This window comes from Durio zibethinus, chromosome 18 (genome assembly GCF_047325235.1).
Source record: "Durio zibethinus cultivar Kanyao isolate XHJ-2024 chromosome 18, ASM4732523v1, whole genome shotgun sequence".
Lineage (NCBI taxonomy): Eukaryota > Viridiplantae > Streptophyta > Magnoliopsida > Malvales > Malvaceae > Durio > Durio zibethinus.
In genome coordinates, this window is record NC_143179.1 from 15,340,140 (window position 1) to 15,364,285 (window position 24,146).

At 29.7% G+C, this 24,146-nt stretch overlaps 1 pseudogene across 1 annotated transcript; it reads right to left on the reverse strand.

The window, feature by feature from the left end:
• Positions 1 to 6,985: 6,985 nt before the first annotated feature.
• Positions 6,986 to 9,686, reverse strand: LOC111300613 (dynamin-related protein 4C pseudogene; annotated as a pseudogene). Its single transcript, XR_016329525.1, has one exon. The product of XR_016329525.1 is annotated as a dynamin-related protein 4C pseudogene (transcript).
• Between the last annotated feature and the right edge of the window lie 14,460 nt (positions 9,687 to 24,146).

Below are 24,146 nucleotides of genomic sequence, written 5' to 3' on the forward strand. Positions count from 1 at the left end.
TGAAAAAATAAAAGAATATAAATCAAAATTTCAAACTTTTCATTTTTTTTAACTACTAAATTTATTAAAATAGTTCGGTAAGGAAAAGGCATAAAATATTGTTATATTAATTTCAATATTATCATATTCCATTTAAGATGAAATTTTTTTTCGTATTCTACTAAGCAATAAATTTAAGTAAAAATAGTAAGAGAAGAAAAACTCACAAAATAGTGTTATATTAATTTCAATATCTCAGTTAATGGTCAGTTATATCAAAGACATTTCATCTTCACTTTGTTATACTTAGTTCGTTATCAATTATGCTTGGAGTAAATTTTTTTTTTTATATAAAAAATGAAGATTAAAATCATAAAATTAAGATATAATGATTAAAATCATAAAATTAAGATGATAAAAGAATTAAATTCAGACTTTGACCGGAATAACAAAAATACATAAAGAAAAATCATGGTGCATACTCATTTTTTTTTATATAATCATATTGAAACAATACTTAATTTCTGAATAAAAACACTAGTCCCCAATTAATTAAATTGATGGTTGAGCAAAAGGAATATATCGTAATTAAGTAGCATTAATAGGGACTTTTTATATTAAAAAAATTTATAAAAAAATTAATCCAAAAAAAAAACTAATAATTAAAAAAAAATAGTAAAAATTTCAAAAACTTCCCAAAATCTCAAAAAAAAAAAAGTTTTAAAAATTCCTAAAAAAAGTGAAAGAATAAGAAGAAGAAGAAGAAGAAGAAGAAGAAGAAGAAGAAAATCTGAAAGATTAAAAAAGTTTACTATAAAAGTTTAAAAAATTAAAAAAATCTTAAAAATTTTTGAAAATCTAAACTTTTTTTTAAAAATTACCAAAACTAAAAAAAAAATCTGAAAATATTTATAAAAAATTCTGAACAAGGAAAAAATAAAAAAAATTAAAAACCTGAAAAAATAAAAAAATAAAAAAAAAGTATTCTGAAAACTCCAAAAAAATTAAAATTAAAAAAAATCCTAATATTTTCAGAAACATCTAAAAAAATCCCAAAAATCAGAAAATTTTTAAAAATTTTCAAAAAAAATTGAAAAAAAATAAAATTTGAAAACTTAAATATAAAAATTAAAATATCTGAAACAAATCGCTTAATGCCAAAATTTATTTTTCATTTTATTTATAGATATATTTCAATTTTTTTTTCCAGATTTCAAAATTTTTAAAAGTTTTCAATTTTCTGAATTTTCTTTTTCAGATATTTGTTGCAATTTTTAAAATTTTTTTAATATTTAATATTTTCTAATTTTCTAATTTTCATTTTAAAAAATTTCAGAAAATTTTTATTTTATTGAAATTTTCAATTTTCAATTTTCAATTTTTAAATTTTCATATTTTTTATTTTTTGGAAGTAAAAAATTTTCTCATATATTTTTTGAAGTTTTTGGAATTGTTTTGAACTTTTTTTTTGTTATTTTCATTCTTTTAGTTTAAGAAATTGTTTTTGAAATTTTCATTTTTTTGGAATTGCAATTTTTTGGAAAACGTTTAAAAATTTTTGGGCTTTTGTTTTTAATTTTTGGGATTTTTTTTGAAATTTTTAGGATTTATTTTATTTTTTTTAGCAAATTATGTTAAATTTTTTGGATTTTAAAAAACTTTCAGGGCTTTTTTAATTTTCTAAATTGTCTTAGAATTTGTCTGAATCTTTTTATGTTTTTTGAAAATTTCTTTTAATAATAATATGGCAATGATGATGCGGTGATAATTGAATTTTTTTGACTCGTGACATGATTTTATTATGTATTAGTTTTGAGTCCATATGATGCATGAGTTTATAATGATGTATTAAAAAAATTCAATTAAAATATAATTAATAAACTATAACAATTATAAATTAATGTAAAATAAGAAAAAAAAAATTTGGTGATCAATATATAACTATGATAAAATTTAAAGAAAAACATATTTTTAAATTAAATTTCATCTAATATTACATAAAATCTAATGATGTTTTTGATTCCAAAAAAATTGGATGCATACTTTTGAATCATATCTCATTCAACAGTAATATGTACACAAAATTTTTTTTTCTTTTTTTGTCAATATCACCAAGAAAAGAAAGTGAATTTTTTTGCCTTTTTTTTTTTTTTTTTCTTTTCGTAATACATTTGGTTGGATGCAAGCCTATTGATTTTTTTCACACTAAATTAGAAATTAAAGATATACATAGGTCACATCAATTCTTAGAATGGAGTCAATTGGTTTTATTAAATAAATTAAGGATTGAAGACATAGGAATTATGAATTGAATTTTAGTTTGATTTTACATAATAACCTTTAATTTTCTTTCTTGAATTACGTATTAATAGCAAACCAATATTGTAAAAATGATTGGTTCATAATTTTTTTTTTTTTTGAATTGCCTTATTCTTATGGGAACAAAAAAAAAAAAAGTTTTCGAGTTATTTTTCTATCAAGCAAAAAATTTAGAAAACATTGCATTCATTTAAAAGAACTATTTCAGAATTTAACATTGTTGATTTTTACCTAACAATTTTTCGGGTCTCGTCTGATTTAAAATAGATCTCTGTCTCTAAAATGCTTAATAGCTTATCATGGTAAAAAGCAAGAAAAGAAAAAATAAGAATTTCGAAACACAAAATCACGTGACAAACCATTTCACAGAAGGAAAAAAAATTGGTAGCTTTAGAACATGTACACTTTTTTACATGTATAAGTAGTATAATAATTAGAGAAGATTAATTATAATATCATAGTTAATAGCAATTAATACACCACAATTAAGAGATTCTTTAATGGCAATCAACGTTTTTCCATTTTAAATATGAGATGTTGAATATAATAATTAGAGAAGATTACATGTAGAACGAAAATTAAATTATTTAATTTAAAACTTTTCTATAGTCATGGAAAAATTCTCAAATAAAATAATATCTTCAAGTAAATTTAGTTTCTATAAACCAACTAAATAATAATTCTTTGAAAAGTCACTGTCAACTAATACAACTAAAAAAAATTATTTCATAACATCTTATTTGCTAAATAATGTCTCCAATGCTAAGATTCTTCTGGCTCTTCACAAGATTAAGCATGCTTATTATTTTAATAATTTGTAATAAAAAAGTAAAAAGAGAATTAGCAAGCCACAGCTCAGTAAATATGGATTCACACACCTTATTGTATCAAATATTATTTTTATACATACATATAGATAATTGAAAAATATCATTCAAATTATGCTTTCAAAACATTTAAGTAAGCATTCTAAGGATTGATAACATATCAAAACATATATTTTCATCAATTATAAATCATCAAACTTGATCAAATACATATTTCATACAAATCACGAAATAATTTTCAAGATCATTAATTCATCATCATAAATCATCATTATTATTAGTTCATCATTAGTTAGGGTCACTATTATAACCTGTTACAATGACCATATCGACATTTCATTCTTATGATCATTGTTAACTACTGTAACCCATTAGCCAAGGCCTTATGCTAATAACTATAACCTATTAGCTACAGTTGTATGACCATGGCTATTCTAACTATTATAACTCATTAGCCAGGGTTGTAGAACTAGTTGTAGTATTAATGATTTCACATCCCAAAGATTTATTCATAGCTATCATAAAATCGTTCTTTATTCATAGCTATCATAAAACTGTTCTTTAAGCATAAATTAATTTTTCATTTCATTCATAAGCATGATCCATCATCTATATTGCAAAATACAAAACAATCAAATGTTTGATCCTATTTTCATATATTGAAAATAAAGAAATAAACTTTCACTCATTTAAAACAAACATATATACATAGGTTAAATAATAAGCAAAGTGTGTGAGGTTCTACTTATTTTTTCTCCTATAATAATTAACGGCTTATTCAAGGTCATTTTAACATATAAGAAATTAATCAACCTTTTTGAGGAAATTTATGCTAAAATGACTAAATTATAAAAGAGTTAACTCAACTAAGTAATGCTAGTAGCTTGTGCTCCTTTCCCTAAAATGACTGTATCTCAAGATATACAACTCAAATCAAGATGCTTTTAGTGCATTAAAAACTAGACTAAAAAAAACTTTCTAACCATATATGGCTCAGCCCATAATTCCTTACAAATTAATTATAATAAATTTTGAAATCCATGTAATATGTTGCTGTTAGACAGTATGTATACCTTCTAGTAAAAATTAATACTTATTCATAAGAGACTCAAAATTCAGTTTTGCTTGTTTCTTTGGAAAGTAGATTCAATAACCTTTTCAAACATGTCTGGTCAATTTATAATTCATTGTATAAAAATTAAGAGAATTTTCTTTATTCTTCTTTGATGCTGTTACTAAGTAACTTATACATCCTTAAGTAAAAATTTGACAACTCTTCATAAAAAACTAAAAATCGACTTTCGTTTATTTTGTTGGAAAGTAGATTTAGCAAGCTTTCCAATGGTGTATTATAGTCATAGTAATACTTTATCTCTTAATATAGAATTTTATTTTAATCCACCATTACAAATATCATAGTTCATACAAAATAGAATTTTTTCTTTTCTAACCTTATCCAATTTCTATTTTCAATTTTTACAGTCATAAAATCATATTATTAAACCTTTTTAACATTTCATTATGAATTAAATAAATTAATTGATCTGTCCAAACCAATCTTGAAAAGTGATAATGGATTTCCAAAGGCTTTTAGGTTTCTCGATTACAAGTTAAATTCCAAGATTCAATAATCAAAAACTATTTTTGCAAAATGGAAGTAGGTTATTTACTCATCTTTGAAAGAAACTTTTCCTTGTAGATTTTATTCTTGACTTTAAACTGAAATGCTTCAACTTGTTTGCTCTGTATAAGGAAGATATGAGAAATAAGTCTTTTCCTTTATTTCAATAAATTGTTAGCCAAAAAACTAATATATATTAACTTTATTAAAAGTTAGATTATTTATCATTAAGTCTTATGCATTTTTATTCTTTATTAAAAAGTTCTTCCACTTATAAAACTACTTAAAGTAGTTTTTGTTTAATTATTTATACGGGTATTACAAGTTAAGGTTTTGGTAGGTTTAGGGTTTTAGTGTAGGTTTAAGGAGAAAAATGAGAATTAATGATTATTTAGACCTCCTTACAAATCATAAATATTTAAGTGGATTTTAGAAGAAAGCCTAATAACCATAATTCTCAACTCTTCATTAGGGATAAATGTTTATGTAAAGTGCAATTCACATGTATGTAAATAAATATGGCATTTATTAATGCTAAACCTAAATGCAAATGACAAATGTGATTTAAACTAAACCTAATGAAATAAAATAGTCAAATAACAAACATAAAGAACACAATATCAAACACTAAACCTATCAATTAAACACAATATCAAAGATGAATCAAGCACATAATCAATGAAGATAAAGAGATCATTAAACAAAATAAAGAGAACACCATAGGACAAAAAGAGGCCACGGCCTAGCCATGGAAATGGCTTAGGTCAAGGTCTCTAAAGCCTTTTCATTGATAATTTGTTGGACTTTCACAAAGGAATTATCATCCAAACTTTACATCAAATTCATGGTAAAAAGACTACCTTTCTCATTTAAAACCTTTCTTCAAACACTTAGAAAAATATACAAAAAAAAAAAAATACACCACTTCATTCATCCACAATAAACCCACATATCCAACATTTTTGGAACATTAGAAACTTCATTCCATTTAACTACCATGGGCAAGGAAAGACGAAATGAAGATTTAAAAAAGAATGTAGAAGAAATAATTATGGGAAAAGGTTATCTCTCCTTCAAAAGCATAAGACAAGAAAGGGACTACATGCAAGAGAATGAAGCTTGGATAGAGAAAAATGAGAGAAAGAATGGGAAATGCTACCTTTAAAGCTTTCCAAAATTTTTTGTTTTTTTTTTTTTTGGTGTTCCAACCTCCAAAGATCCCTCTTTCAGCCTTAGCATATCTTATTCAAAGACAAAGATCTCATGTTAGCCATTAAATCCTATTTCATCCAAAGGTGGAGAGTAGTTTGTTCTTTTCTCACTAAATTTGGTGACCAAGTACGCAATGTGGATCATTGGATTATTTTACTCCAAGGCCTAAGGGTTATGTCATTTACAGAACATTCTCTTGGTTATTTGTGAAGCTATCCCTTAAGGCATGTTAAATTACAAATTTACCTTTCTTGAGCAAACTAGGTTTTTTCGTGCATTTCTTTTGATTTTTCTGTTTCAGTGTCGATCTCTTGACTTTATTATACAAAAAATGATGATGGCATCTCTAAACTTGAATTCACACCTGCACTCAAAATCTGATCTCATTTTGATTAAATTTACGAGAATGCCCTTAAGCCTCATTTATTGGACTTTTTGTGGTGCTTTTGGAGTCAAACTTTGATTTTTAATATCTTAAATCATAATTTTATTAATTCTAAACTTTAATTAGTCTCAATCAAAATTTAGACTTGATTTTGAAGTTTGAGCAAATTGACTAACTTTGACCAAATGGTGTTTTGGTCAAAATATAAGTTTTGATCAAATAGAAAGGTTTACAATTAAGTTCTTTCAAAGTCCCACAATTTGGCTAAGTTTGAGCAAATTGAACCAAATTTAATCACTAGAATCAACCATGGTTTGACCAGAATCAACCATGGTTTGACCAAAAATTTGACTAAAGATTTTTTGAAGCATTGCCACACAAGTCCATCCACGATCCTGGTTTCAAACAAATTCAAAACTTTTTCCTTAGTTTTGACCTTGAAATCTGATATTTGTCCAAGATTGATCAGTTTTGACTTTTGAAGTTAACTTTGACCTTTATCTTGATTTTTGTCACTTTCTTTGAATGTCAAGTGCAACAGTCCATTAGTTCAAATGACTCGAAATGCTTGTGAGATTTAAAACTTTTGAAAAGGATTGGGTCATAACTTAAAATATCAAAATTTAATTATAACGTGCTCGAGCAAAATTAAATGTTTACAATCTAGAAATTCTTTCTATCATTAATACTTGTGCATGCTTTAGTCACCACAAGCATTGCTTTTATTAGGATTATTTTCTGGCAAAAAATAAAAAGCAGCAAATCCAAAGCATTACTGCATATTATTACTATAAATTAATAACTTCAGTAAAAAGTTTGGTTACTCACATAGGAAACAGACACTTAAAACATGCAATTAAGCCAAACCACACCTAAATTTATGAGAAATTATCGGCCTAAAACAATTTTATGAGAAGTTATTAAGCATCAAAGCTAGCAATCCTGTCCATGATTTTGGCCACAACATCTTTGGATTCCTTCAACAGTTTGATGCTCTTTTTCAGCTTCTCACGCTTTGCAGCCATTGAAGGAGATTCCACCAACATTCTCTCAACCCCGTGCCCATCTGCTCCCATCAACTCCTTCACAATGTCCTCCATGTCATTGTTCAAAAGATTATGAACACTATATTGCAAATGCAAAGCCATGGTATCAACCAATCTCACTAGAACTATCTTCCAGTATGCAGACATTCTCATCTTCAGGTCAAAAGCCTGCTGCAGAAGCAAAACATTATTGGAATGCTGTCTGAGATGTTCAATTTCAATATCCCCAAAACCTTCAAGAATCATCCTAGAAGGCACCCGCATAGGGCTTCCGGTATTTACCAGACTGATGAAAGAATTTTCTGGGTTCATGAACTTAGTCCACTCCTTCATGTAATCAGGATTACAAGTATAAGCAGTCAGCTTTTCCATTTCTACAATCTCTTTCACCCGATTGATTGATCGGTGCTTCATTTTTTGAACAAGATTGTAAGCGGCTCTTTTCATGGATACCTTAAGGATATAATACATTTCTGAGTGGCGCATCAAAACTGCCATCATCACTCCATCTATATAGTCCCAAATCTTTTCAGCGAATTCAATCGGCATAAATGATATCTTCTCCACTTTTCTCTGCAGAATACGAAGGAATGCTTCACGAGGGAGGAAATTTGGTAGTTCAATTCCTTTAACTTCTTCCAAAACCTTCATCTCTTCTTTTAAAAACTCCTTGTTGGGTTCACTTTCCTCGCACTTGTGAAGCTTATCAGAGAATTGGCTGAGCATTTTAACAAAGCGAACAGTACCATGCATTGTGCTGTCATCAGGGTATTCATCAAATTCCCCTCTCCAAAGAAGTTTCCTGAGGGATTCTTTAGCTGCTCCAATGATCCTCATCAAAGCTTGCGTGGCATCAGCAACAGAAGTCAAAGCCTTGGGCATTTTTTGCAGCTCTGTAACATTTGCGTTAAGCTTTTCATTAATGTTTTTCACAATCGTCGGTAAGCATCTTGCAATGATACTTGCCTGAATTTGAACAAGTTTTTGGGCCAACACTGGAACACTGACAATTGCATTATCAATCCTTGACAGATTTGGATGAGTTTCGAACAATCTAGCCTCTTCCTTCCTTGCTTCTTCAAAGGACTCATCACCAATACGATTCCTAACACAAACATAACCAAGTCCTATATTCACATCATCAGCAGTAACCTTTTCAAGAAGGCCTTCTGGGGCCTTATCAGCTTTGGTAACCACAGCAAGAGTTCTCTCACCAGTCTTGTCCACTTGCTGTGACATCCGAATGGATTCACAAGTAGAAAAATCAACAGTAGCTGACAAAACATTGAGGATAATGCTTTCGTTAGGTGTTATGTACTGCATTATAATTTCTCTGATCTGCTCATATATATTTTCAGGCTGACCATGGACAGGGACTCTAGTTATTCCGGGAAGATCAACCATGGTAAGATCAGGAACGTCACCCTTTTTCACCACTAAAGTTATTGGGGTGTTAGATATGCCCTTACCATGACCTGCAACCTCATCAGTTGCAAGATTTATGGCTGTTGCAATGTGGGATTCGTCCACTGGGACTATTTTGCCATTGTACTCCAAATAAATCTCTGGCCTTGGCTTTGCATCTTTTTGCAACCTGATAATGAGGGGTACCCTCGTGCAAATACCCTGGCCACGAGGAAGATTAACACCAGCCAAGGATTCAAGAACACTAGACTTCCCCGATGACTGGTCTCCAACCACAACAATTGTGGGGAGTTGTATACCCTCTTTCATGACCATAAGTAGCCTGAGCCTGTCAATGGCATCAATTAAAGGTCGGATTTTGTCATTGTATGATGAAATAATTGGAGCTTGGACTTGTGCTGCTACCACCTTTTGTTGTTCCATAGGAGGAAGTTCTGCATGTGATTGAGAATATTCATAATCAACTCCAACGCCCCCTGAATCAACATCCTCATTCCCACTCATTTTTTGAGATAAACAGTGAGACAAATCAACGATTTTCAGGGTGAGCTTGTGGCTTGGATGGAGAGGGGAAAAATGAAATGAAGACGGGAGCGGACTCAGCCAAACTTGATGTTTTAGATGAAAATTTTCGTGGTGAAATCTCATATGCTAATTGTTGGAAGGTGGGAAGCAACAAGCAACAAGCTTTTATAAAGTGATGATGCTGAGCTCAGTGGAATCCTTTTTTTTTTTTTCAAAGTTGGCTTTAAAAAAGTGGTTATTTTAATTAGTTTACTTATTTTATACCATATTTTTATTTGTTAGTATTTCCTATAGTATTAGATTGGTAATAAAAATAAGATCACTGTTAATCCATTAGTTTGGGTAGGACACAATGGAATAAAGCACCGAAAACAAGAAGAATAAAGCACCGAAAACAAGAAGAATAAAGCAAGGAACATCCTATACCAAACCGCAAAAACAATAAAGCAGGATACAAAGCGACAATGGAAGAATGAAAACATATCATTTATAATTATTATATTATATTATTACTATAATTTATAAGAATATATCATTTTTAATTATTATATTATATTATTATTAATCAATTATAATTTTAAATTATATGAGATTTATTAAAATTTTATATAAATTATAAATTCTTTCATAATTATTTATTATTATTGGATAAGTATAAGATTATCATAAAAGAGATTTCTGGCGAATTATTGCATTTAGAATAATGCTAAAAAAATTATACTCTTTTTTATTGATAAACGAGAAGAAAAGTGAAAGTGAAGAGAGTGAGAGTACGAGTGAAAGTGAGAGTCTGGATGACGAAAGGCACGTCACCTTTAAATACGTGTATTACCTTTATACATGTACCGTGTATTGAAATTATCATATTATCTTGTGTGATTTACGGGCATAACAAAATTGTCTTGGTCGTCTGAATGTGACAACCACTTTGATCCAAGGCATGCAAGTGGCACAACGTTCTTACTTGGACACCAATTTGTGCTTTGAATGTTTGGACTTTAATTTTGGATCTAAGGATCCAAATCCATGATGTTGGACCTAACAAAAATAAAATGAAAGGAACTAATTATTAATGATAAAAAATCCTAATATATAATAAAAGAATAAAAATAAGTTAGTGGAGATAAAAGGAATATGCATGATTTTGAGGTTATAAAAATTGTAAAACAAATAAAATATAATGGCTAACAAATTTAACAAATTTAAAATTTAAAGTAATTTTTTTAATTAAAAATTTAAAGTAATTTAGAAAGATATAATCTTCTATTCTATTTTAACTTTGATTATTTGGTAAGTTAAAATTTTTTTAAGATTTCAATTTTTAAATATAAAAATTTGACCTTTTATTTGAATGTAAATTCAAAATATACATAAATATTTTATTATTTTATATGTCATAAAAAGAAATTATAATTCATGTCAATACACCTTATCCAATAATCTTATATATTATAATATAACATTTATACATATATATGATCAGATTACACAATGATATAATTGCAAGAGGTATCAAGATAACTTTAAATATCATAAAAGAAAAGTATAATCCTCGTATCAAAAAGAAATTTTAAATTTTAACCATTAATTTAAATTTCACTTTATCCACCCAAAATCAAAACCTTTAAAAAGAAATTTTAAATTTTAACCGTTAATATATCTATTTACCTTTTGATTTCTATCGATTTTGAAAAAAAAATTATTCATTTTTTCTAAAAATAAATTAAAATACCAATAAAAAACAAGTTTTAAATTGTAAATTATTAGTAAACCTTTCCTCACATTTGTTGACAAAAAAAAGCCTTTCCACACATCAAATAGGAGCATAGAAGCTTAATCAAAACGCATGCAAAGGCCCTGAATCACGAATTTGGTTGGCATTTTAATTCAATACTTCCTTCAAAAAAATTTTAATCTACGCTTTATCTCTCTATCTATATCTACTTACTTAGAGAGGATTTTAAAAAATTAAAAAAAATAACATTTTAAATGTATTTCTATTGCACATTTCCTTTATGAATTTGCTCATTTTTACCTATATGAATGTTTGCACTTTATTTTATTTGATAACCAAATTTGAGAAAAATGAAAAAGTAAGGATCATCTTTGGCCAAAAATATAGAAAGTAAGGATCATCAGCATAAACTTTATGGTTTCAACAAGAATCCATTAGTTTTGAAGGCTTAAACATTTAAGTAATAGATTAAAATATTTATATTTGATGTACATATATTGTTTATGGCTTCCCATACATTGTTAATTAACTAAACGTTGCCTCCTCATCAATAAAAATTAAAATTTTAAAAGCCTTTAAAAGTAAATATTTTTATATTTTACTTATTTAGCTTAAAATTCATTTCTTCTTTTTTTTTTTTTAACAAAAATTTGATAACACAATCTTAAACTTTTAAGTTGAATTTGATTCAACCAAATCAATTCCACTATTAACTCTTTAACTTTTGTTGAATGAAAAAAAAATATATTTAATGTTACAATTCTGACTAATAATATTGTAATAAGAAAAGGGAAAATCTAGAATTGCTTTAAACATCTTAAACTTGATCACATTATCAATCCATCAGATATAAATTCTTAAAATATATATTTTTATTTGTTTGCAACTTTAAAAAGCCGATTTTATCGTTATGAACTTTTTGAATTTGTTTTAAATCCCCCATCTATTAATACATTTGTCATTTGTATAAGTGTCACATGGTAAATTACAGTCATATTTTGATCGCATATTCAGCAAATACCAAAAATATCGATAGAAAGCATTCTCAAAATTCAAGCAAAGGCCTGAAGCCCGAAGATAATCGTCTGACGAAGAAAATATAAAATGTATGGCAGCTTGCAAGTTCACTTCCATTTTATGTCGAACAGAAAGTATTATAAAAGAGCGATTGAATTCTAAGAAGTTTTGCAAATATATTTTTACAAATATATTTTTCATGATGATAATAAGAAGCTTTTGGCCGAATCATAAAAGCAAATATATTTTTATTTTTCATTAAAATAGTGGTAACATAGTTTTGGTTAATAGTCGACAAGTAATTTTATTTTATTATTTTTTTTAAACCATAGAAAAGATCTTCATGGCCAACTCTTAAAACATGTGTAAATGCCTACCTATGGGAAGCAGTTGGGGTGTATATGCCAAACTTGGAAGAAAAGCTTGATTTGCATGGTATGGTGAAGGGTACGATTTCCACCATTGCTAGGTGCAGATGGTGGAGTAGGCCCTCCCTTTGGTAGTACCTTAAAGTTCAAATCACAACTAGTATTGGTTGAATAAGATGAAGGAATATGATTTCCATCATTACCAGGAGCAGATGCTGGAATAGGCCCTCCATTTTGATAGTACCCCAAAGTTCAAACCACGACCAGCTTCACTTTCGAATGAGGTGAAAGAGTACAATTTTCACCATCGCCATGTGTCGATGGTGGAATAAGACCTCTTTTTGGTAGTACTCCAAAATTTAAACCACCAGCTTGGGCAAAATGACGCGAAGCAAGGTTTCAAATAGCATGATATAGTAGTATAACAGCTATTATTTTATCGAAATGCCATTGTTGGTGTTGACCTCCGAGCTAAGAGGTAAAACCTTGAACCCACAAGAGCAAAAGAGAGTGGTTAAAGGTAAAGGCTGGGAGTTTTTCTAATATTCACACTTTGACGCTAAAGTTAGATATCGATACAAGAAAAATATGAAGAGAAAAATATAAAAGTATAACAGTATGAGAAGTCTAAATAATACCTGAATGGTCCTATTTATAGCTAAAGTTGAAGTTGGGCAAGTTGAGCTAACCTAGACACTGATCATCCAGTCAGAGAGTGACAAGTTAGCATAAAAAAGATCTTTTGGGTTAGCTTAAAAGTCATAAATGCCTTTAACTGTTTGTTGGCAGTCTTTAATGGGGAAAAAAGCCATTTTGCCTTTAGGACTAAAGAATGCCCCTAACATTTTGTTGCCTTACTGAACAGTTTGAGTATCAGATTGTTGGGTTTAGTCTCGGTTGATTTGGTTTATGTTGATCAATAAGTGTTCGATGGTGTCATGCTTAATCTTGAATGTGGGTTTCAAAATTTAAACTTCATTGGTCTAACCTGAAGTCACCGAGGTAAATGACTGTGAAAGCCGAGATAAGTGAGGGTCAAACCAAGCAAATTTATGGGTGGTTATTGACGTGACTTAGGTGTTTAATGCTATATTTGACCATGACTTGGTGGCATGTTGTTGTGAAGGCTGACATAGGACTTTTATTTTTTCTTTGTTTTGAAATTTGATTTTTGACTTGACAAATGGTTGATCTGGTGTGTCACAGCTGTTTAACAGATATAGATAGGTAAAATGATCAATTTGCTTATCTATTGTTTGAAAATGGCATTTAACAAGGAGAAAAGAAATTGAATGGTAAAACTCAAAATTAGGAATGTAAAGGGTTATCATCAGTAATTGTTTCAAACATATGGCACAATTTGGAGCATTCATCTGAGCCATTTGTTGGCTATATAAAGGGTCCTTTGAGGCCTCCATCTTTCACTTTATAGCTTTTTTGCTTTAATGTTGATTTGTTTTTACCAACCTTCAAACTTTCTAATTCTCTTTTAATTGACCTTTCCACCTTCATATAGCTCGGTATTTTTTTTTCCTTTAATTATGTTTTTTGATTCAAGATTTAAGAGTTTTTGGTTAAAGCCAAGGGGAGGTCAGCTTGATCATTAAGGTTTAAATGATAAAGTCCCTTCTGTGAATATAGGAAAAAATGATTCCTAACCTGCGTTTTGGTTTAATATAATGACTATTTAAGATAAAAAAAAAAGTTGAAGACAATGCTTGTGCTAGAAGATAGAGGGTTTATCATAGGGTGGATGAGCTTATTGCTACAACAGATTATTATCTTGAAAATTTACTAACCTCAATGTCAAAGGTCAGTTCAGCTTCTCTAGTTGACCTTCATTCTTTTGTTCCTCATTCTTTTCACCTTTTACCTTTTTTTTTCTTTTGTTTTGTCTCCTCTCCTTCAAGCATTTACTTTTGCTTTTTATCGACATCAATCTGGGCCAAACTTATATTCTAACCCTAGTCTTGCTTTCGAGTTTAAGGAGCCTCATGTTCCTTGTTCATCTTCATCCGAAGTAAAAGAGATTCTTACTCCTGCTTTTATTTGAATGTTAGACCTTATTGCCACCTCAAAAAATAAGTCATCTGAGAGACTTTTGAAAGTGAGCATGCTATAGATAAATAAGTAGAAGGGACCAATTAGGCTGAAAAGGGAAGGGCAAGTTAAGAGAAGGAAAAGACCACCTCAAGTGGTGATGCATATGATGTTGTCCCCTTTAATACCTATTGCAACTTAAGCATAACCCTAAGGATGTGATGCAGAGCTTAAAAAGTAAGGCTAATCTTGAAGATTGCCCTAAGATATGCTCAATGCATCATTCTCATGGTTTGAAGGTCAAATTTGATCTTCTTAAAGTAGGGTATAGTATAGTGATTGGGTAAACTCTGCAAGTTCACAGGTCATACAATTAATAATAGTGACCAAATAGTCAAGATGTCAATCTCATGAGGATTAGCTAAAGGAATTCTTAAACTAAGTATCTTTTATCTCCATATCTTTCTAAAGTTTGCTCAATCAAAGATTAAACATGAAATTTAACGAACTATAAAAATAAAACTCAAGAAAGCATAAAAAAGAAAATTAGGTAAAATACAAAAGAAATAAACCAAACTAAATATAAATGTGAAAATATAGTAAACTATTCTAAACGAAATCATATTTGAAGTGAGCATTAAGAACTAAAATCACAAAATTCAATTAACTAACCTACACCTAAAGTATAAGGAAAATCATGAAAACTGTGAGTTTAACAAGCAAAACAAAAATTAATTTACATCAAATTGAATACTATTAAAATTTAAATTGCAAAATCAGTTAAAGACCTAAAGTAAAAATAGATTTGAAATGCAAGTAATGAAAGAAAATTGAAAATTTAAGCTAAAACCATAAAACTGAAAGTACAGCAAAATCTAGATGCTAGAATTTGAAACTAGAAATTTGGATTTAATTCATGTAAAATCAAATGAATATGAACTGAAGATTGATAGTACATTGAATGAACAACATGAGAAACTAAATTGGAGGACAAAAATTGAAAGGAATTACAAGAATCAACAAGCAAAAGTGCAAAACAGAAACAACATTTCAAAGATGGAAACTAATAATTCATGGAAGAAAAATTAGATCTACAATTCTTTAAAAGGAATGAACTAAAACTAAGCTACCGCAACCTAGATCTATGAGTTAACTACCTAAATTAATAAGAAAATAATATGTATCAACAAAAAACTTACTTCAACAAACTCAAATTCAAAAATAGTATAGAATTTGGTAAAAACAGCAAATGTTCAATAGAAGAACCAAACAATATTTAAATTAAAGCATGAAATAAATTACACAAAATTAAACTAAGCAAGTTAACATGTAAAATCAAAGATCTAAAGAAGAAAAGAATACAAAAAAATCACTAAAATGGAGAGAAATCCATGCCAAACTTAATGGATCAAAATTGGAACTACATTGTCATTGCATTCAGCCAAATCTTCTAGGCTTGATCTGAAACTCTTTGGTGTAGTTTGAGGTTAAATTTAAACTATGTTATAGATAAATGAATTAGGAAACTATGAAAAAAATTTGAGCAAAAACAATGAAGATTTGATAGAGATATCACCAAAAAACTGCAAGTATGTCAGAATTAGTTGATTCAAAAACAGATTTGAGTATTAACGAGAAATCATTAGGTTTGAGCTAAAAAATGAATTCAAATGTAAATTTTATTAGCATATTCAAGATATAGTAAATTTTCAATAAAATTCAAAGGGAAAATGTTGGAAATAAATATGTTTGATAGCTAAGAAAATAAAAAATACAGAAAGAAAATGGTGGAAAGTAAAGAACTAAAAATCTAAATTATAATCTAACTTTCCTCCTATGGCCAACCCTTTCCCTCTATTTATAGTTAAAGAGAAGGAGTTTAAGGTCTTAAAAAAATTTCTAGAATGATCTCCAATTGGTTGGGTGCTTAAAGCTTTTTTTTTCTCCGAATGTTACAGTTGGTGTACAAGTAGTTCACTTGTTGCATTGATGTTTGGTTGCTTCAATCACTTTGTAAGTTGCATTTTTCATGTGTAATTGCTAGTCTAAAAAGTCAATTTAAAAACCAATCATAGCCTCCCAAAGTGCCAGCTTAGCCATTCTATTTGGTGTTCTTCAACCTAACTTTGATGCCTTGCAATTTTGGTATTCAAGCCTTGCACTTCCATACACACATCCTTCACCCATGCACACATCTTTCATATATTTTTTTTCTCTGTAAAAAATTTCAAACATTTTATGAACATTTTATCCTAAATTTTACTAAAAAATAATTGTGAAAATATTACTAAAAAAGTTATTCAAGAAAAGTTAAAAAAACTCCGTAAGTGTCAATTTTGCATGTTAAACTCCCTAAGTGTCAATTTTGCATATTGACACTAGTTTAGGCCACTTGCATTAATTACATCTAAAACCTTCAAAACTGTATCAAAATTGACTAAAATTTTTTATTTTTATAATTTGTACCTACACATGAGAATAATGTGTATTTAGGAGCAATTTTGTCAAAAATCACAATGAATAAGTTAACATATATGAAAAATTACATTAAAAATAAGCATGAAAAAGCTAAAATTTTAGTGCAATCATATAGTACCATTGATCACCAAAGATCAAGTTATTACTCCTTTGATGTCGATAAGATTTAGGTGTACTAAGAGTCTGTAGTGGCTGATCTGAGGTTCTTTTGATATTTTTTTCATTGTTAATTGTCTTCTTTTTTACAATTTAATTATCACTCAACTCGTCCTAAATTTTTTTCGATACATTATCTGTTTTATAAATATTTGTAGAGGGTTAAAGTTAGATCTTACCCTTCCTTTGTTTAAAGAAATTTTTGTAGTTAAGAAGCATCATCACGATAAGAACTGGTTATATGTAATAGGTTAACCCGCAAAAGAAATATTTATTGATTGTTCGAGCTTAATAAAGTGTTAGAAGCTGCTCTTCCTATGTATAGAGAAAAAAGATGACTAAGAAAAACTCAGTGTATGGGAAACAAACAATGAACCTAGGATTTTTGAAAATGTCTAGGTCGATCCTTTGATGACCATGCAATTAGAAGCTCAAGATGCAATAACAAACCTTCTCCAAAGGGGTAGTCGGTTCTAAATGTGAAAGAGTTGACCTCCTCTTCTATTATCAAGGAGGTTAAGTATTGGAGTAGGTTCAAGATAACTACACATGATGTTTATTTTAAAAAAAATTTTAACACTTAGTTTAATTTTCTGTGCAGGCATTTTATCCTAAATGGGAGATTTTTAGTTTACCTACTTTTTTCATGCTCCAAAGTTCAAGAAAAGTAAAGCTTCCATTCAGCTTGGGACATCCTCAAAAGGGGTTAAGATAATCAACCTTGTTCTTTTTCAGCCTCCCTCTAGCCTAGTTGTGCCCTAAAAGAGGTAAAAACAAACAACCCAAAAGGAGAAAGCCTTCAAGAAGTAAAATACTAAGACTTATCTTACAGATTCGAACACCAAATTACAATCCACCTCATAATAGGTGGCAATAAATGTGGAGTTCAACTCCACTTAAAACTTTTTTGAAAACCCCGAAGGCTAGGAAGATCACCATGGTAACCTTCACAAAAAATGGTTAATATCTTTGAGCTAAGTCTTAACTTATTTTATTTTTGATATTTTTATTTTTTCTAAAGTTTAAGCTTGGTTATTATTTTATGTAGGTTCTGAACAGCTCTCCTTTACTATCTCCCATATAGCTGGACAGGGCTTTTTCAATGCTTATCAGGCATTGGTGCACTATTATAATATCGAGCATGATTTGACAGATTATGCTCGAGATCTACACTTGTTTGTAAAGGCCCATAAGAAAACTAATGCTTCTTTAACCAAGGTTAAGAAAGATAAATATAAGCTCAACAAGGAGGTGGAAGACTTGGTTGCCAAGCTTGAAAATATATCCCTATAGTAGGCCATAGCTAAGTCATTCCAATAGCAAGTTGACCTTAAACTTAATGATGCTTTGGTTGAGGTAGTGAGGCTGAATTCAGAGTTGAAAGCTGTAAAGAAAACTAGGTAGCAAATGGTGGAAGAGTTCCTACCCTCCTTAAAATTTTATAACATGCAAACGGAGCTTGCTCGAAACCAAGTTTTTAATGCTTTCAACATAGCAAAGGAAGAGGTTTAGTTCTATTTTATTAACTTGAACCTCAACCTCTTTGATGTTAGGCTCGACAACATTAAGTCTTAATAAGCCCCTACTACTAAAGTCGCCAAAGATGAGAAATTTATTGAGCTTGAAGTCGAGGTCAATGCTGCTTTTGTTATTAAAACTGAAGCTAGTGAAGTTCACACACCAATCGAGGAGCAAAGGGAAGATGTTGAAAGAGTAAAGGGAAGATGTTGAAGAAGCTTAAAAAGGAGTTTTCTCTTTTTATTTGTGTTTTAATAGTTTTTTGTAAAACTCTAAGATTAGGTTTTTTTTTTGTAAAAGTCTCAGATCAGATCTTGTAACGATCACTCTATAAAACTTTTGACAATTCAAATCTTATAAAGGTCACTTAACAAAACTTCTGTCAACTCACATTTTAATGAAATAGAAGTGCATTTTTGCCTAAGTTTTAGCTTTACCTTTTTTCTTTTTTACTTTGTATTTTGTTTTTATTATACATAATTACTTAAGTCTTACCTTGATGTAAGGACTTTGATGGATCTTCATACTCTAATTTTAAATTTGCTTTTCAAGGTCAATTTTAAGACTTTAGCAAGCTTTATATCATGATTTCTGTCAAGTGTTGATTGGACAACTTTTTTTACTAACCTAAGACAAACTTTGGATTTCATACTTTATCATTAAATTGGATATATTACATCTAATTATTTTGGATTTGGCTTTAATTTTGCAAGTGTGAGCTTGGTTAATATCTGAGTAAGCATTAACTATGATCTGAGCAAAGTTAAAACTTTTATTCATCTTTGTAATTGTATAGTATAAGTATTTTTCAAAATTACAAGTCTGAGCTAGGCTCTACACCCATTTTATTGGTAATAAATTTTGAGATTGTCTACATTACATGTCCTCGGTATGAGATTACTATTCATATCTTGCAACCTACAGGTTACATTATAGACGACCTCTTTAACTACGTAGAAGCCAACTAGTTCAGGGCCAACTTCCCACTTCGATTATCAACTTCTGAGGCTTTTACTTTTCTGAGTACCAGGTTACCCTTCATGATATTCTTGTATTGAACCCTTTTTAGTGTAAAAATTAGACACTTTCTACTGATAGGCTACCATTCTAGTTAAGGTGATGTCCCTTTGTTCTTTGGCCAAGTCTAAATTGGCCCTCAGGGCTTCTTTGTTCTTTTTTTCATATTCGATCTCCACTTGAAGGCTTGAAAGGCCGATCTCCATAGGCATTATGACCTCTATTCCATAGTTAGATTAAAAAAAATTTCTTCTATAGGGACTTTAATGGTCATCTTAAGAGCCCAGAGTACATTGGGTAGCTTATGAGCCTACCTATCTTTGACTTCATCTAGTTTTTTCTTAAGGGTTTCTAATATAGTCTTATTAATTAATTACCTCGGTTTAGCCATTAGACAGAGGGTGTGCAACTGAGGCGAACTTTAAGTCAATATGGAGGTTGAAACACTATTATTTAAATCTTAAATTATCAAACTATTTCTCATTATCCGTTATTATAGACTGAGGCAGACGAAATTTATAAACTATGTTCTTTCAAACAAAATTTTTAACTTAAGATCGATTATGGTAGCTAGAGCCTCGGTTTTAAGCCACTTTGTGAATTAGTCAATTGCTACCAATACAATTCTCTTCTACCCTATGGAAGGGGTGAAATGGCTGCAAACGTCCATTCTTCATTACATGAAATGCCAAAGACTGATGATAGAAGTTAGCTCAATTGAAAGAAAGTGTTGTATGTTTGTGAATCTTTGGCATTTATCACATCTCTTCACCAGGTTGGCTGTATCTTTTTTTATGGTAGGCCAGTAGTAATCTTATCTGAATACCTTATAGGTTATTGGCCCAGGTTTGAGGTGGTTGGCACAGATTCTTTCATGAATTTCTTTAAGCACGTAGTTTACCTCTTCTTCATATACACATTTGAGGTAAGGTAAACTAAAAGATCTTATGTATAGTTTTTCATTAATTAAGGTGTATCAAGGAGCTTTCCTCACTAAAGCCTTAGCTAGGACTTTGTCATCGAGTAATTTACTATTCATCATATTGACTCGAATAGAAGTCATCAATGACTTTTTTCTTTAATTTGGTCACATAGTTTCTCATCAATGCTTTTTTTTAATATTTTTTCCACCAGAACATGGGATGATTTGTCAGTTGTTATTCCTGATGCCAATTTAGATAGTGAATTAGTTAAGGCATTCTTTGACTTCAGTATTGTTTTGACCTTGACCTTTGAGAATATGGTCAAGTGAGCTAGTAACTTGTTTAGATACTTTTTTATTTCTTCTTTCTAAGCTCTAAACTTTTTATTTATTTGGCTAACCACAAGTTAGGAATCATTATACACAATAATGATTTTTACATTTAGCTTGGCAGCTAATCTTAATTCGATAATTAATGCCTTATATTCGACTTTGTTATTTGAAACTCTGAATTCGAACTACAAAGCATACTAAAATTATGGATCTTTTGGGCTGATTAAGAATGGCCAGCCCTACTTCTTCGATTAGTAGTTAACCTATAACAAAAAACTTGTACATTTTTTTTTACTTCATCAGCCTCATCAAGCTATTCTTTGATCTAAGCTAAGATGCATTCGATGACAAAATCTGCTAGCACTTATGATTTCAAACCAACTTAGGGAGTATATACAGGTTGTATTCATTAAGCTCCACTATCCATTTATCAATCTTTTTGATAATTTTAGCTTTTGTATGATTTGCTTAAATGGCTGCTTGATCATAACATTAATTATTTTGGTTTTTGGCTTTATTTGGCTTAATAAATAAGCTTATTTAGCTTAAAAATATGGCTGACGTGACTGTTGCATAAGCTAGTTTTTTTATTTTGGCGTAGTTCTTTTTAGACACTATCAGAACTGTGCTTAGAAAATATACTAACCTTTGACTCCCTTATTCTTCATTGACAAGTACCAAGTTGATTTCTTAGTTGATTGTAGCGATATATAGATATAAAACCTCATTGGGCCTTGGTTCAAAGAGAATAAAAGGAGAAAAAATAAGTTCTTTCAGCTCTTTAAATGCTTTTTGACACTAAGGTGTCCATTTAAATTTTAAGATGTTCTTAAAGATCTTAAAGAATGGTAAGCACTGATCTACTGATCTAAACATAAATCTGCTCAAGATGACTATTCTTTCAGTTAACCTCTGTACCTTTTATACTGGGTTGCTACTTTTATGTCAATAATTGCCTGAACCTTTTTAAGATTTGCTTTTATACCTATTTTGTTGATCATGTAATCGAGAAATTTTCTCGATGTGATCCCAAAGGCACATTTGCTCGGGTTAAGCCTCATGTTATACTTTTTAAGAATGTTGAAAGTCTCCTCTAAATCTTTCAGATACTTGTTCGAGCTTTTACTTTTTACAATTATATCGTCTACGTATACTTTCATATTTTGATTGATATGATCCTTGAAAACTTTGTTAATTAGTCTTTGGTAGGTCACTTATGCATTTTTTAGGCCAAAGGGCAAAACCTTATAGCAATATAAGCCTTTCTTATTAATAAAAGCTATTTTTCCTCATTTTTTTTTAGCATTTTGATTTGGTTATTGCTAAAATAGGCATCCACAAAGCTAAACAAGTCATGTTTAGCACTGTCATCAACCAACCAATCTATACTGGATAGAGGAAAACTATCTTTTGGATAAGCTCTATTAAGGTTAGTAAAATCTATGTACATTATTCATTTTTTGTTATACTTTTTTACTATTACTACATTGACAATCCAATCAGGGTAATAGGTCTCCCTGATAAAGTCTACTTTTTAGTAGTTTATCGATTTTTTCCTCTATTGCCTTCTACCTCTTTAAGGTAAAAGTTTTCTTCTTTTGTTGAACTAATTTTGTGTTCGAATCAGTGTGTAGTTTATGGATCATTACCTCTGGATCTATCTTAAACATATCAGATAGGGTCGAAGCAAATAGGTCAGTATTGTCTCTTAAAAGTTGAATTAGCTACTCTTTATGGTCGAGCTTCATTCTAATTTACATGCATTTTTAGAATTATTTTTCTAGAACAGTATAGAGATAAGGTCTTCTGTCAGTTTTTATCAATTGTGATCGATATTTGGTCTTTGGTCAATTATTTCTTTTTACTCTATTAGGTCAGGATTGTTTCCTACAAGAAGGATGAATCCCTACATGGTAGTTAGTTTATTGTTAGTAGGATGGCACGTAGAAAAGTATAGCTAAACAAAATGTAGAATTGTATTTCAAATTTTCTTTAACCGGCTTGAAAGCTTGGTTCTGTTGACATGTATGCTGGCTTAAGAGTTCAATTTTTGTAAAATCATTCAAAATTTGTAAAATTTTGTAACATGTACAATTGTAGAGTTTAAGAGTTCAAAACGGCTTAAGATCGCACTTCTTTTTTCTTCTTAGTTTTATGTTACTTCTTACTAAGGCTATCTTGCTTTGCTTCTTCAATTTTTTTAACCTTCACCTAATCATATCTATCTTCTCTGGTTCTTTGGCTTTGGTTGAATTACGAACTTGCTTCCCAATCATTTTTTTCCTTATTGTCATACAATACAGTTGCATCATGAACTAGTTTCTTGTAGCCTTTTCAATTCCGTTTAGGGTCAAAAATTTGATCTTCAGATGAAAAGCCAAGCCGATCAATCTTAAAATAGATTGGTTAGGTTGGCCTAAGATCATATTGAATGCAAATGGAATATCCACTACTATGAATTCTATGACCAAGGTAATGTCACTCGACTTAGTGCCCAATGTGATCGATAACTTAATAGTTTACTTTATTGGCACTTGCTCATTTTTAAAATTGATTAAAATAATGGTGAATGGCTTCAATATTTCTTCTTTCATGCCCATCTTTAGCATTATGGCATAGTATGGCACATTAGTTAAACTTCCACTATCGAATAGGATCCTTTTCACCACATAGTTGTATATTATAGTAGCAACTACAATTGCATCATCATGTGGGAACTGAATCCTTTCCAAATCCTCCAAGCTAAAGTAGATCGACTTGTCTTTCCAGCTTTTTTAATATTTAGGTCGAGGAATCAATGGCCATAATCATCCCCTAGTCAAACTTTTTTTTGGCCGAGGTTGAGCTCCCATCAATTATCATATTGATGATACCTGTAATGGGCCAGTTATCTATGGTTCAACCTTCATTTTCTTCTTACTTTTTTCTCTAGTTTTTAACTTCTCAGTTTGCTTCCTATTTGTTTTTTTAATTTTTTCTTACTTTTTCTCTCTAGTTGTCTTTTTTTTTAATATGGCCTGGCCTGACCCTATCTTGCTTGGTCCACATATACCCAATTGACTTTTTCTAACCAGACTCTTTATTTCATTCTTTAGGTTATCATACTTTTTTATGTTGTGGCCAATGTCTCTATGGAAAGGGTATTTTTTTTTATTGGATCTCTTCTTATATTTTGTCTAAGTGGTTTTAGCTTTCTAAACTTGAGGTCTCTTTCTATATGCAA